The sequence below is a fragment of the Diadema antillarum genome, unplaced genomic scaffold, assembly GCF_040938485.1.
Source record: "Diadema antillarum isolate AM-2024a unplaced genomic scaffold, OU_Dant_1.0 seq00001116_RagTag, whole genome shotgun sequence".
Classification (NCBI taxonomy): Eukaryota; Metazoa; Echinodermata; class Echinoidea; order Diadematoida; family Diadematidae; genus Diadema; species Diadema antillarum.
In genome coordinates this window covers 366,112-383,045 of record NW_027271930.1, presented here as the reverse complement: position 1 = coordinate 383,045, position 16,934 = coordinate 366,112, and the positions used below count along the sequence as shown (strand labels likewise).

The window sequence follows — 16,934 nt, the reverse complement described above, 5'->3', positions numbered from 1 at the left end:
CAGCCATACTGTTTTCATTCCCACAAATCCCAGCGCCGAAGTTTATGCTAGTCTTTGACATAGCCTCTCTAGAGTTAGCCAAATAGAGTTGAAGAAGTTCAGTATTCGTGCAAGCTTGCATCAGTCCATACAAGTTAGTCAACCTCGACATGTCTGACTCTATGCGGTGTTTTTTTTTTCCATTTTCTAGTTTAGACTATTAACAAGGAATACCAGGAAAAAGAAACCACCATAGCATGTTAAACGTTTCACTTCTAATGACGTGAGGAGATTGGCTGGATGGCATTTGCTCATTATAATAGTTGCAGCAAAGGTCGAGTCCATCTCTCCAGGAAGGATCATTGGTTTTGTTTGTTTGTTTACTCACAGGCCTGCACCTGCAGAGTGATCACCTCATCTTATATCTAATGATGTAAAAATCAAATCCTTGGAGACTTGCTCTACCTAGTTATGGGCATCATCAACAGAGGGCGCGCGTTTAAACCCTCATTGATGATGTAGAACAACATCATTTCATTAGAAGGACTGCGACCAAAACTATACCGAGATGGTCTGATCAGCTGGCGTGGCGCACGTCTTTTCAAAGAGGGGCGGGGGCTAGGTATTGGAGGGCGTGTCCTCTAAATCGAGGAGCATCGGATTACCCATACCAAACAGGGTCAGAGAATCATAGTTACTAACAGGAGGGTATGATACAATGCATAGGTGAAACCAGAGAGTTGCCTCACCTTCCGGGAGAAACCAAGGGTGAAACCAATCGAGATGACCACTAGCAAGATGACCACTGGTTCGAAACCAGTCGAGTAACATGTTTGGCTAATCATAATTACGAGAGACACCCTATCATAATCGCGTCTTATGTTGATTGTTTGAATCAAGAATTAGGCCCTATATATACTTTTAAACGTTAGTTCTGAGTACTGAATTCATTTAATCTTTATCACTTTAACAATGTGAATGAAGTAGTAAAAAGAGTTTTAAAAAAAGAACCAAAAAATCATGATAATGGTATATTATATATAATGCTCAAGGTGAAACCTATTTTTATAGATGAGGGGATAAATGTTCCGAATAAGAAGCTAGTGGTGGGCAGATTGATATCCACATTTTATAGAGATATTTGGTGGTTTAACAGGAGGAACATTCATTTCATGTAAATGACTCTAAGAAAAAATAAAAGAATTTAGTGAAACAATCAAGTTAATGAACATTTTATTAAAATTGGACAATGAAAAGGTAATCAAATTCAAAATTTCAGCTGTTTTCACGAACTAGCCACAATCACGTCATGCTCAAAATAATCAAAATATGAGATGGTTTTATATGGTTACAACTCTCCAACTTTGTTTATAAGAAATATGAAAGTCCTAAAAAAACAATCACGATCACATAAGTACAATTCTCATTTGCAAAAATCGCCATCTTCCAACTCATCGCAAGTTTTACTTAATGTTATGCAATATGTATATTTTCCTGTCTTGATTATTTTACATTGAAGGTTTTCATGTGAAAAAAAAATCTAAGGACTTGTATGAAAGCCTGACACATCGTTTCATTTTATTTTCACATGTGACTCTGAGCAATAACATGTTCACTGCTTCATGAAAATGCGAATGCTAACTGTCCTATTTCTGTCTGATATGATGATGAAACATTCATCCATCTGTCTGCCTAATTTACTTTTCTCCACGAGAAAGTCAACTCAGCTTTTATTTAGGAATAATGCTTTATGATTGTAATCATTATTGTTATTATCAAGTCTTCGGCAATCTATAGTCTACGCAGGGCAGTGAAAAGTCACCTTGTATATAATGACAACCCATTCGGGGTTTTCAGCCGGTTCTCGTATGTTTGACGGTTTCAACGGGAATTTCCCCTACTTGCTTCAAGAGAAGTGAGGCGGATTATATGATGTTCGTCATTCCGAAGGTTCGTTTTTCTGAAATACAAAAATTCCATAATACACCTAGATATTCGTTAATCCGAAAATGAAATAAGTTTCGTTGATCCGAACATTTTTGTGGCGTTACTCCGAAGGTTCGTTATTCCGAACGTTTATCAATTCGAAAATGAAATGAGGTTCGACATACCGAAGGACCTTTGCTGCAAAACGAAATAAGGTTCGCTAGTCCGACAGAAAGCGAAATAAGATTCGTTATTCCAAAGGTTCATCAATTCGAGAATGAAGGTTCGACACACCGAAGGTTCGTCAAAACCTGAAAATGCAATAAAGTTCGTTATTTCGAAGGTTCGTTAGTCCGAAAATGAAATTAGGTTCGTTATTCCGAAGATTTGTCAATCCGGAAAAACATATGAATAAAAAAAGCTTGGGATTATGAACCCTTTTTCATTTGGGGATAAACGAACCTTCGGAATAAGAAACCTTGATATTTCACTTTCGGATTAGGTCTAATAAGCCTTCTGATTAGTGGAGCTTCGGAATAACGAACTGTAACCCATATAGGGTATAAAAACTCTCCTTATACACACGAGACCGAGTCTCCTTCGAAAGACTGAGTAATGAGGATAATGAAGTCTTGCTTATTATGACTACTATTTTATACTAGTATACAATTATGTTACCGGGCTGGGAGTCGAACCGGAGACCACACGCGAGCACTGAAGCCCGTGGTCTTCCACATTATACTGCACGACAGATCTTTCTGTTAATATACGGGTTGAAAGAAAAGCAATACGCAGAAGCAATGATATCTAAATCAAACCCCCAAATTGAAACTGTGGAATAAAAATAACCAACTCAGCTCAAAATATGACGATCATCACTCTGCGTTTTCTCTTCAGTCGCAATTTTCAGAAGATTTATAGGCAGAGGTATCTATACTCTCTAAAAAAAATCGAGTGAAAATTTTCACTCTAATCAGGGATCACTCCAAAATCACTCAAATTCACTCAAATTTCACTCGAAATTCACTCTTTTTTGTATTCACTCTTTTTAGAGTGAAAATTTTCACTCGATTTTTTTAAGAGAGTAGAGACACTATAACTCATCGCTGATATGCGATGATCTGTAGAGACATACCGGTAGATGTTAAACACAATGAGAGAACGTATATCATTATTCTGCCTTAGACTAGAACAATTTTTTAATATATCAGTCACATAATCTGGCTAGTGCCATGGAAAGTGTTATCAAATGTTCAATTTCAATACAATACCAGAATTACAAAGTACAAAGAATAATTTTATGAATTTCCACCTGAACGTACACACTGTGTCAATAAACACAAAGACCTGTTTAAAGTGGTATTGAACTATGCTCAAAGTACGAGAAATACGATGGGGCTTATCATGTAAAAGCAAGCTTGTGTTGCCTTCCTCCACATTATACACTAGTGTATCATAGCGGAGAATGTTTATCGTTTTTTCGCAACCTCGCCTCTGTTGGTAGGCCCTAATGTTTAGTCGGCATAATCATGTGCTGTATTGGTTTTTTTTTTCTCACATGATTTTGAAAAATATGTTTTTCTGATCTGTAGTGTGTGAAAAGGATGATATATTTTTTAAAAATGCAAAGGCATGTTCACACTCACTTCATTATGGTACGTGTGTGTGTGCTTATTATACGCTCTTATTATGTTTGTGTGTGATTCTGTTCCTTTTAAATTCAACGATTTCAATCAAAAGATATTTCTTTTGGGGTTGTTTTTCCATGAATGTTCAGTCTTATCTCTAGGTATTGGTCTCCCACTAATTAACAAACAAACAAACAAACAAACAAACAAACAAACAAACCAAACTTTTCCAGCATAGTTATATTTTGTTGGCATATAATATTGCGTTGATCATAAACTTAGTTTAGAACCATTAAAAAATACAATAGTTTGCATCGTTCCTTTTCAAAGTGTTACTCCTTTTCGATGTCAAATATATTTAGGTTTGCAGCAACATTTTCATGCATTTCATATCTGCAGATTTTGTGAGTTACACTGGAAGAAATCAGACAAAATTCACAGTATGATAGGCCTTCTTGTTTGTTTGTTTTTCTTTAGCAGACGTCATACATAATGTCCCAAAGTTGAACAAAAATGGACAATCAACGAAAGAATATGTTCAAATTCAGCTCTGATCGCATAAACATCTGGCCTTTCATGAGGGCATCATGAAGCCATGGTACTTTGGCCGTCAGTGGCGTTTATCAGGCTCACAGGCAGCAACTTCGAGATCGATGATAAAATCTTTGGCAGGTCAGAAAATTGCACGAAGACCCTGTGAAGGTTCATTTTGAATTCGCGTGTCCAATTTGCTCGATTACGGGACCAGGGACAGTGTGACGTCACCACCTCTTGGCTTGCCATCTTTCATACACGACCATGTGAAACCACTGATATCTATTTTAGAGATATCAGTAAGATGCCACCTACCAGCACTTTTTGAAAACCAGTCTTATCTCTGTGTGACAACCTCTCCAATACCGACCTACTAGTAGTATTACTCACCAGTTGCCACTAGATGGCGACATTACTCTCACTACCATGACCAGCTGAAGCGCAGCAGATACTCGTATTCAGTACCAGCACATTAGCAGCGTGCAACGAGGGGATCACGGAAGTTGCGTGCAGGTGGTAGTGGCACTCCGATAGCTGTCGTGTACTCTACGCTACGCCCACGTCGGTAATCTGTCAGGTGGGAAAACTGGCTACGGCTCATTGAGCGAAACCATCGGATGGAGGAGTGATGCGCCCGGGCTACACCCGGGGGAATTCGAACTGCAACTCCCCCTTCGAATTCGAGGGCGTTCAGCTCACTGGTGGCAAGTAAGCAGGTGTCCCGCTGTGAATGGGTGCTAGTAGCATCTGATTACTAGCTTGAACTGCGTTCTGTGACTGTGTCTCAAGCTATTTCGTCTGCGATCCTGAAAGCTCTCTTTCCTGTCCCAAATGAGAATTCTGAGTGCTTTTCACTGGAATCTGACAACCAGACAACCAGAAAGGCCAAGGGTCAGAGGATGACTAGGGTCTACTCTGTAATCTAAGTTCAGCTGATTGTAGAACACAGATCTATTTTGTCAGTGTAAGTATTGTTTTTTCTCCTTCTTTCCCCTCTAAATTCAAATATGAAATTGAGTGGTATTGTTGCAGTGTAGATACATCCGAGGTTTTTCTTCAGTAGAGGTTTCTCTCATCCGATGCGTTTAATGCCCAGTAGATTGTAGGCCCTACCATTACTCAGTGACAGTAGGGCCCTGCATCGCACACATCCAGATCCAGATAATATAAATGAAGTGATAATACTGCCCAAGGTAAGGGAAACCTTAAGTTTCATGAAGCAGTATTCCAGTAAAACTAAAAGCAACAGACAGTTGACAATGAAGATTATATTAGAAACCTACTACAGAAGAAAAACCTCCCAAAAATTAAAGGGTGTACATGTAGTTATAGACCATATTCACTGCATCGTCACTGCTTAAAGCTGTATGTTGCCGGTAAAAATGGAGCTATCTGGGTCATATTACTGAGCCATTATAGCCGGCATAGCAGAGAAGATCCCAAGATTTTTTTTTTTTTTTCTTGGGGGGGGGGGGGAACAAATTGCATTATATTTCTAAAAGACTCCTCCTATGTTATGCAACTTCAAGAAATTTCAAGGACATTGCACTAATGGCAAATCCAGAGGGTCTGAAAAAAAAGACTACTTCCAGCCACCTTTGAGAAGCCATTGAACTTGATTTCTCTGGTATAATATCATTCAAGTAAATGTCAGCTGTCTTTACCATGTAATGCAGTCAAACCACTGGCCCACTTCCAACATTTCATCGGCATGGGCAGCAAAACGTGAATGTTATATCCTTCCTGTACTATCATTGAAAGTGTGTATAAGTCTCGCATGGTTTGACTGCCACTGTCATTGCATACTGAGTGGTAGAGCTCTATTCTATGATGTTTATGTTGTTAACCTTTCCTGTGTTTGCCAATCAGCACAAATGGCTGAGTGCTTTAATTGCAGATTGGCACGGATGTGTTGATATTAATTGTCAATGAAAAGAAATTACCTTATCCTTCTAATCCCTTTTGTGTCACCTTGGTCTTCCTTTTGGACTAAGTCCATTCATCTGAGTGGGCTTGCTAACTATACAACTCGGTCAAGTTTGGAGGGATTGTTGAATGCTGGTAAAGAGTTTCTAGCTACAATGTATGTAGGTCCTCGACACATAGAAGACCCATTCACACAGCAGTAATAGTCGTGATTATTTGGGCCGTGATTTGAATCATGATGCAAAAACCATGTTTGTTTTTTTTAATGTGTGTGGACATAAAATTTGCGAGTATTAGTGAGATTGCAATTGCAATCTGAACACCACTAAAAGTCAGAGGTATCTGAAATACCTTTAAAAAAAAAAAAAAAATTATTATTTGCGATGTGAAAGGGGTATGAACACTGTGCAAAATCGCACCAGGTTTTTATATCCCATAATGCATGGTGCACTGGAGAGTTGGGTCATAGACAGGTTAAACTCCAAGACTTACCCATGCACAGTGTGGCCTCGCCTGAACCAGCAATTGGAGTCACAAATTTTCTTCATGAGTCAGTGCAATTTAGATCACATTTTTTTCATTATGTTCCTTACTACAAGGAATTTATTGCTCTGTGCAGGACATGGCAAATACAAGTGTGTATATTTCTTATATGGCCTGCCTTGTGTTTGGCAGGTAAGAGAGGAAAGAAATAGCAGTTTAACAATCACAATCTTAATACACATTGTACCTGCATGTGTGAAAAGTAAAAATGAGCATTGCCATTATGTTTACTTCACAAAACTGAGATTAGTGGCGGATCCAGGGGGGAGTGCACCGGGGGCCTTTAAATAAGAGGAGAAAATGAGGGAGGGGTGCATGCGTCCCCCCCCCCCCTTTAATTTCATAATTTTGTAACGGAATTCCTGGATCCACCCCTGGAGGTGGTTGTAATCTATTACCAAATTCACTTTGAACCTCTCCTGTTGGCATGCAGTTTAGAGCTGTCAGAAATTGTTCCGAGTAGAAATGGGGATATGATCACATTGATGTAGCTATGACATACACATAAAATGTAGTGAATTGTCATTTCCTGAACATACTGAGTACCAATTGCCTTCATCAGCAAGCCAGCCAAGTTATTCCCAAATGTCATCTGTCAATGGCAATTCTTCTGAAAATTGCTTGCATCAAAGTTTAGGAGGAACTGTACTATTATACTAGGGTTTGAGAGAGAAATGGTGTCTCAAATTTATGTCTACCTCCAAAATATCACTGAGTTGCTGTCCAAAGATAAAATTGCAGTTTCACGTGGAAAATCTCATTAGACCCTGAAATAAAATGTGTGTTGTGTTATGAAACTGAATTGTCAAATTATCAATGCTTTATTGCACATAATTCATGTTTGAGACTTTTGCACTATACTGAGAATTAGAAAATGTTACCCTCACTGTCAAAGCACAGTTGACCCACACCTTAGATATGTAGACTCCTCTATGCAAAAGAAATTACCAGGTAAATTAAATTAAATTGAATTAAATAAATAAATAAATAATTACCTACTCGTCACAGAAGCAGTTTTTATTTATACAAGATCAATCTATTGTTGCCAACTTAGTTTATTACTTTTATAGTCATTTATGCTGACAAGTGATACAGAGAAAGCAGACTTCTTTTACCCCTTTGTAATGTCATGTGGAGATGTCTCATATATTGTCAACCTCTGTGTACTGTTCGAAGTGAATTTCAAATCATTTTGCATGGGTGTGGGCAAAATTGATTGTGAATACATTCAAAATGGATATTGAAAAAAAAAGTTCTGTGCTGCTGGCATGATTTGAACCATATAAATATACATTATATTTGCATGAACTGCACCCCCACCCCACACACACACAACAATCGCTATTTATCTATTTATTACTGGTACTTTAAAGTGTTGCTTGAGTTGCTGAAGATACAGACTACCTGTAGGGCCTACATGTAGCAACACTGAGATTACACCTGTAAATGGACTAGTGTCATATGAATAGAAAAGGACAGACAAACTTGACTGTGATATGTTTAAAACCATGCAAGTCACAGTGTAAAGCTATAATCGACATATCCCTTGGGGTCCGCGTGCATTATTCATTGCAAAGTTTGCGATCAGTTGGGGAGGGGATGTCTTCATGCAAACTGTAATTCAGATACCGGTATAGAATGGAAAGTCATGTCTTGGATATGCAGTATTGGTTGATATTAGGGTTATGCTATGCTACATACTTCAAAAGTGTAGGCTCTCAATGCTGCATGTGACAAGGAAATATCCTGGTAATGGTATCTCATCTCCCATATTCAGGGAATATGAGAGGAAACTCTACGGAGGCCCACTGTTTTCATTGCTCACTGCTAACTAGGCAAGAACGTACTTCTAGTCTGATGAAATATGTGCTATTTTGACATCAGAAACCACCGTTGTATGAAATTCTGTAGAAAAAGTGCCATTTTGATATGCACGACTAGGAGTGTATGAGTTCATGATTGCAGATCAGTTTCCCTGTAGAGGGAAACACAAATCCACGTTCAATTTGCTTTTCGTTATATGAAAAATAAAAAATAAAAAAACTAAAGAAGCATTCTGAGAGCGCAGACCTCCACCAGGCAGCTCATTTTCAACACTGATCTTGTTCTCCAAATGAGATCAGTGATTTCCACTCATACGTATGCATGTTGAAAATTGCCCAATTTCCCAATATAGAAACCTTTAGTTACGTCATCAACTTCCAGCTCCATGGTGCCTCGCCTGGGCAAAGCATGTGCGCAGCTTGAACTCCCAAGTTCATTGACCCTACACATCAAATTATCAATAATCCTGCATAAAATCCATAAAAATTCCCACATCACTACCACAATTTAGTCATCTATTCCTTGTGTCATTTTCAAACTTTCCTGTACGTTTCATCCAAATCCGTTCACAACTTTTTGAGTTGTTTTGCACACAGACAAACAAACAAACAAACAAATGCTGATGAAAACATAACTTCCTTCCTTGGGTGAGACAAATGTAGTTAAATCAACCAGAACAGTGAAAGTTTCATTGTGATTGGACAACTAATCTAAGAAAGTTGTAATTAATACAAAGGATACATTTTAATACTTTGCATTCATTTCAAGAAAGGAGATTTGGTGAAGATAAGCGTGGAAGCCAGTGTGAAATTCTTCAAGGGATTACGCCTTATGACAGTATTACCTCACTTAATTGTCCTTTAGAAGTGACCCTGCAGTGAACGATATGGCAATTTTTGGGAAGAATGGGAACTGTAGCATTGTACAGCTTTTGAAATGTGTTATCCTTTTAAAATGACATAAGTTTATTCTACATTTGAAATGGGGGGGGGGGTGAGTGTTGCATCCCTTTCTTGGCTCTCCTATGGTCTCAGTTTTCAAGCAAAAGTTGTCTGGGCATAGGCCTACTCATTTCCAAATGACTTGTTTCCCAGGCCAATTAACCAATTACAAATGAAAGATGACAAATTCAAATTAACCTTTAACAGACTGACAAGTTTCCTAGCCTGGCAACAGAATGTATTTCCTAGTGTGTGATGTGTGATACTGTAAACGTGGAAATTTTCGCGGTACATTAATTTTCGCGGATTTCGCGCTACGCTCGGCTAGCGCGAATTCAAAAACGCGCGAATATATCTTCACAATTTTCTACGCACATTTTGAACGGGATGAATTGTGTGCGCTTCATCAATGATACTGCTACGTAGTACAATGTACAGGCATGTTTACGCTACTAGTACTGTGCGAAGAGACGATACCCTAGATTGCTGTGTACTGTAGCATGCATGTGTGCACCGCACGCACCGATGCTACAGTCCCCCATGACTACGGTACTACAGTCACAGCTGTACTACGTATTTGAGTGCTTGTACTCGCAGTCGAGCCGCTCGCTACGTCGCTTGTCGTACGCTGGCATAGCAAGCTATGTGGCAGAGGCTTTGGATGAAAGCAGTGAATGTGTACTACAGTAAAGTAACCTGCTGCGGAGCGCGAATTTAAGAACCCGCGAATACGTTTTCGAGCCGCTCAGCGCGAAAAATTAATCGCGCGAAAATATTGACGTTTACAGTACTCTGGTTGGAATTGATTGACTGGACAACGGATGGGAGGTTTAGCTGATTTCTTCTTAATGACGCAAATGCTCTACATCTTTACAGTGGTGATACTTGCTTGAGGCCTTCAGATACTCAATTAATAATTCTCAAGGTTCTGTATAGATCTATTTCATTTTAAAGTGAAAATATGCAGTACTCGTAAGCCTGCAGAAGTTTTGATTTGTGCTCTAAAATGTATGTATCATACAGTATGCATAAAAAATATGTGAAATAACAATGCAATAACACAATTTTTGGTAATGATGAAAATGTAGTATATTAGCCAAAAAGGTTTGCCTGTAGTATGACAGTCTAAGAGCTTGTATGATTTAGGTTTGCTACATAATTTTGTATTTCTAATTGATAATTGACAAATCATGCAACAGCAGTACTCACTGATGTTCTACACTAGAGTGAATCGCATGGAGCTTGTTGGAAAATATGACTGCTAGGGCATGATTGATCATCACATAATGTTCTACCTTCCCACAATGCTGAATGGGATGGGATCTTCTGGAATAGAAATCATGTACTACTGTTGAAATTATTCTATACTTCTAATCCCAAAATACTCCAACACAACTCACCATCATTGCAACTCATGTCAGACCAGGTAAATTTCTTGGTAGACCCCTTGGATGTATTGCAAGCAAATTCCAAATGTTGGAAGATTGACTATTGAGTCCTTCTTTATACTATGTTTTGGCTTTAATTCTTTCATGTCATTATTTACTTCACTTGATGTGTATGAAAGGAAGTGGTGGAAGAGAAAAGGATATCCTTTGGGTGCCAATGTTTTTCAGATGAAAAAGACTTCATGAAAACAGCCTTGTTTAGTCTGCAAGGGTTCTGCTAAATCTTATGTTGATCACAATGTAAATGATTCAAGAAGAACTAGTACTTTGTGTGAAAATTGCACCCTATTAAAAGGCCCTGTCACACCTCTCCGGGCAAGCCTTGCGTGTGATTTGCAGAGAGCAATTTTTGCTACCCTGAGATCCCTGCAGATGGCAAGCTCATGACAGTACCTGGCACGTAACTTGCCCGTAGTCGCCAGGAGGCGTGCTCGCAATACAAGCGCGAATCGCGACAGCCTTTGCAGCCAATGTCCAGTGCCTGGAAGCTCTAAGGTTATAGATGCTCTCTGGTGCAGCATATCTTTAGCCTTATTTTTGAACAGATTTCTTAAACAGTTGGGTGGGAGAAAGTTAAACATTAAGTGAGAAAAAAAGGCATCTTAATTAGGAGACACATAGCGAGTGCTTGAGAAATTCAAACTCAAAGGGGGAGAACGGGAGATTTTTTAAAAACAGCCTCTAACGTCTAAGTGGGAGATCTTCCACTTTTGGCGGGAGAGATGGACTCTCTTCAGACAAATATGTAAATATTTGGCCGCACATACAGACAGATTGATGTAGTATTTACACACACGCACACACACAAACACACGCACAAACACACACCTGATTCATCCTCATGCATTTATTCACTTACTCAGATGGACTTGTTGTGCAGAGCATGTGCAGAGCATGATGCAGATACATTAAATAGCAGGAGGACTTCCCTTCAAATATTTATAATACGACACATTAAAAATTCTGTATTGCATGAATTTTGTGTCTGTGGACAGGCAAGTCTTGCTGATGATAGAATTTGCCCTGTAAAGGAATGTATGCATCCACACAGGTGAATACCTGTCAATTTTCATCTACATTAGATACAGAGATTTCACTCTAAAATTGCTCATTTCCTGCCAGGAATTAAATGGAAAGGAAGGATCATCACAGCTGTATCAGATGTATGCTAGAGAAGGAGAAGTAACAAGAATCTCTCCTTTGTACCGATGCTCTGTGCCGCAGACACGTTATGTGCTCCATCGCAGGTGTTGATAATTTGTTTTGACAAAAGACAGCTCTTCTGTTTGAGTATGCATCATTCCTCAATAACAACAAACCAGGCGAGCAACTGTTTGCGGTCCCTTGCAATATTTTGGCAGCAATTATTTAGTGTGCAGAGAACTGGACATGTGAGCAAAAACCATTAAAAAGTTGTCTTTTTTAAAGGGGAAGGCTAGTAACTGATCAGTGGGAATCAGTGGAAATGCTGGGAGATGATTGTTCCAATCCTTATGGGATTCATTCAAGAGTACATTATATATCTATTGTTGTGTGAAAATTATTTGCTTCAGAATGGTCTCATATTCAAGTAATGTGCAGTTTAATGTTTCCAGGTAAGCGTCCCTGGTCAGTGACGGGGCATTAAACTGCACATTACTTGAATATGAGACCATTCTGAAGCAAATAATTTTCACACAACAATAGATATACAATGTACTCTTGAATGAATCCCATAAGGATTGCAACAATCATCTCCCAGCATTTCCACTGATTCCCACTGATCAGTTACTAGCCTTCGCCTTTAAATGCAAAATGATACTACCATATAGACACACAGAAACAGGCATTAGCCAATTACCTTTTTAGTTTGAAAGACCTAGCATTCAACTGCTAATGCCCCAGTCACATAGACATCCCGGATCACCCCGGACCACCCCAGCTCTGATCCGAGGTGATCCAGGAAGAGATCCGTGTTGACGCCTTGGACATCCTTGGACATCTGTGCATGTCTGTGTAGATCCGGGGACATCCGGGAGGCCAACACGGCAACTTTTGGAGATCAAAAACATCCGGCGTCATCCGGGGGTTACCGTGTTGGCAGAGTAATCCGGGATGGTCAGTGTGGCTGCCGTGTAGCTGCCGTGTTGATCCGTGTAGATGCTGTGTTTGTCTCTGTAGACGCTGAGCTCTTCCGGCCTTATCCTTGTAGCTGCCATTTTGATACTGTGTGTACAGTCATATCAACGCTCATCGACACTTCATCGAGGTTGAAACTATCCCGGATCTCCCCGGATCGCCCCGGATCGCCATGTAGATCCTTGAGGATCCGTGTTTATATGTGACTTGGGCCTAAACCTGGCAAACAAAATTATTCACAAATGTGTGCAAGATGATTAAATGTTGTCTTTTTGTGTGATTCTAACCAAGGGATTCTAATCTGAGGTATTAGTAATTGATTAGTAATTTATTATCTGTTTGCGTTTGCATTGAGTAATTTGACAGAAAACTAGAAGGATTTGTTCTGTACCATATATTACCACCTAGTTTTATATAGGATTTCAACATTTTCCCTCTTCTTCGGTCTCCGTATATCCAAACTCTGTGGACCATGGAACATCAAAGCCAGAAAAATGCTGAGCACTCATTTGTCATGCGATAAAACCTACACATACATTTGCACAAATTACAAAGAGATTCTACTACTTCTATAAGACCTCCCTGGCTGTGTCATTTTCTGTTTGGATAGGTTAAAAGTAAATAAGAGCTGTTCAAATGATGTAATGTATCAGGTTCTACAAGATGAAAAAAATATGTTATTATGCCATCAAAGTAGGGTTTTGTATAAAACAAAGCCCAGGCTGACATATGCATACGAAAAAACAACAACAACAACCAGCTTTAGTGCTTTAGAATAGCTCTTAAATGTGAGTTAGGTATAAAAATAATCAACATGAAAATGTTAACCCATTGAGGAGGAGTCCTAAGTATACTTAGGCAAGCACCTATGGGAAATACATGTTGTAGAGAAATCATCCTGTCCTCAATGGGTTAATCATATGATCAATAGACAAAATGTTAACAATAGTTTTATTTTTAAAAATGCATTTAGAATAAACTGTCTACAGAACATGGTTTATTGAGAAAATTAGTGATATCTCCTTTATATTTGTGGCTTTATTGTGAAATTTTTATGTGGTAGGATGTTTTGTGATACAACTGAACTATAGGGCCTCGTATGCATCCCATGTGGTAATTCAAGTATTTTTTAAGGAAGAAAGATTTGCGGTGACACCATGTGTATACAGCACATGGTGTCACCGCAAATCTTTCTTCCTCATTTACTTCACCATGCAAACCTTCAAACAACACATAAGTATTTTTTAATCACTGCTCCAAATGTTAAATCATGGCTTTAATGCAGAAATGTTGTAGTTGACTGTTTGATACATGAAAGATCATAGATTTTTGTCACAGCTGCCAGTGTTGATCACAGATTATGAGACAAAGAACATGTCGTCTAAACAGACACTTGTGCCCATACATCTTTTTACTATCACCAAGTCATAAGGCTTCAAACAAATGTAAAAATGACTTTCAGAGATGCCTTGATTTGTCCAGTGCTCTTATTACATTTTACCTTTTTAAAGAAGAGGGTTCTCTATGAGACTGGAGATACTAAATGTACAGTTGCACTCAACCAAAGCATTAATAAGGACTTGGTAGAACTCTTGGTACAACTCTACTTGGCATGATTGTCATGTTGACATGCAAATTAACTTCATTGACGGGTTTCTCGTCATGAGTACATATCCATGGCAATGGAACAGGACCGTAATGAATACGCTGACATTAAAAAAAAATTCCCCTATTGATTAGGTTCCTATAAGCATTGTGCACAGAAACCCCAGTTTTCAGGCAGCAGTTGGCCAAGTTAATTACATTCAGTTAATTGCAGATTTGTGTTTTTGTCTGTCAATCGGGGGGGGGGGGGGGGGGGGATTCACAGCATTCATGCCATAGTTGATTGTAGGTCATCTGACAACTGACTGCAAAGCTAGCAGTGATCTTGTACAATAAACTCATTGTCCATAGCATTTTATCCATAGAGGAAAAAAGTATCAACGCAGGGATAACTATGTCTGTTTCATTGATAATAAATGGAGAAGATATTATGTGACTTTTTTTCCAAATAGATACTTAAAAGCCTCTTGGTCTTCTGGTTGCCAGGAGTAATAATAGTAATGATTATGAAGATGAAACACGTATTCACGACTTTGGGCTTATTCTTTTGAAAGCTTAAAGGTACTGTTTACCCTTAGGAGCAGTGATTTAAAAAATGTTCTAGTTATCACATTTAATGCATATGAGTAGGTCAGTTGTATAACAAAACGTCACACCATTATAAACATTTTGCAATAAAGCCTAAAATATAAGGAGATATCACTATTTTTCTCAATAAACCGTAACTGTAGACAGGTTATTCTAGAAACAATTTTATTACAACTACTGTTCACATTTTGTATATTTACAAATACTTAACATTGATTATACTGATTACCATTTTTACATTGGTTGCTTATATCCCTAACTCACATTTTAGAACTATTCTGAAGCACTAAAGCTGGGTTTTTGTTTCATCTGCAAAGTCCCAAACCATGCCAGAGCTTTGAAGTATAATACGTTATTGAGTTACTGAAGCCAAGTAGGGGCCCTCTGAGGACACTTTAATGTAGGTGAGTATTTTTTATTTTTTTTTGTAAAGAAATATGAACATATTTTCCCTGAGGGAGAAAATGTAACTGTTCATCAAAGTTACGATTGTCATTCAACTGATTTTTTTTTTCTAGCTGAATTCTGAATTGTATGTACAAGAAAGATAATGAGAAGAGTACAAAAATGAACACAAAACATGTTAAACTATGTTGAGAGTAGATGTGAAGCAAAAATATCAACAACTCAAGAACTGACCTGTCTCAGCTACTCTGTTAATTGTGCCAACCATAGTAAAACAGAACTCTAATGCATCGTATGACATCTATCAAACAAAACAATCATTAGCTATTTCTGGTTACTTGTAATGTACACATCCCAACAAATAATATGGACTTTTATTGAACTGCATGAAGTAAAACACTCTTACTCAAAACGCTCTTTGCATTGTGTTTCAAACTATGGGACCTGCTGGCAATGATAAAAGATCTGAGAATTCCACATGTATTAGAGGAATATGAATCTAATCAGTTGTTTCACTGGGCTTGTATATTAACTTCATTATCATAAATTATAAAGTAATGATTGTGAATGAAATAGTTTAAAACACTCCATTTTAAACAGATAATTTGTACCACAGATTTCTATTTTGCAAACTGTGCTAATATACTTTAGTTTGTGACAACACACATTGCTATTTATTTTGAGTGATAAAACAGATCATGTAACAGGTCTTCAAAAGGGGATTTTAGGTGATTCAGCATCTTTTATGTAGATTATTGATTGATTGATTGGGTGAATGCAACAACATTTGTAGAACACAATAAAATTTAAGAAAACAGGAAAATCTGTTCAAATGTTATCAATTTTTAAACTTGTGAAATTCCCTGAATTCATCATATATTTGGGGTAAATTCCCTCTGAAAGAGATACATGCTTTATATTCTGCTCTAAATGAAATACTCTGAGTTTGGAGTGATAGATCATACCTATGAAAAAATCTAAAGCTAAGAAATTAGAACATGAGTGGATCTTTAAAATATTTGATATTCCAGTTGTCAGAAGTTGTAAAATTTTTATTTGTTTTAAAATAATGTAGTCTTTTCAATATTTCCAATTCCCGAGTCATTCATGACATGGCTACATCAAGTATTTGAATATATGTGAATATATATATGAAACAAAATAATGTAAAATTTGTTGAATTTGGTTAGTAGAAAATCATATCATTAGCATATTATGGAAACAGAAAAAAAATACAGAGAACAAATTGTCACTGGATATAACTGTAAATTATGACCACAGACCACTCCACTGTAGCAAGTATTTCAGAAGGCGATTTGAGATTGTGTCAATCACTTCTGTGGGGTCTTCTGACATCTCATATCATTGTATTGTGAGAATTTCATTACTCCACTTTGTACCGAGAATTGATTTATTTTTTCTTCTTGCCAATGATATGAGGAACATCTGTTCATTTTCTGTTCCAGATT

General features: G+C 37.9%; 1 protein-coding gene across 1 annotated transcript in view; it reads left to right on the top strand.

The window, feature by feature from the left end:
• Window positions 1-4,658: 4,658 nt before the first annotated feature.
• LOC139743848 (uncharacterized) overlaps window positions 4,659-16,934 on the top strand; it is an 86,078-nt gene continuing 73,802 nt past the window's right edge. Inside the window, exon 1 of the mRNA XM_071654305.1 lies at window positions 4,659-5,031. The gene's annotated coding sequence lies outside the window, so the exon portion shown is untranslated. The remainder of the gene's footprint in view (window positions 5,032-16,934) is intronic.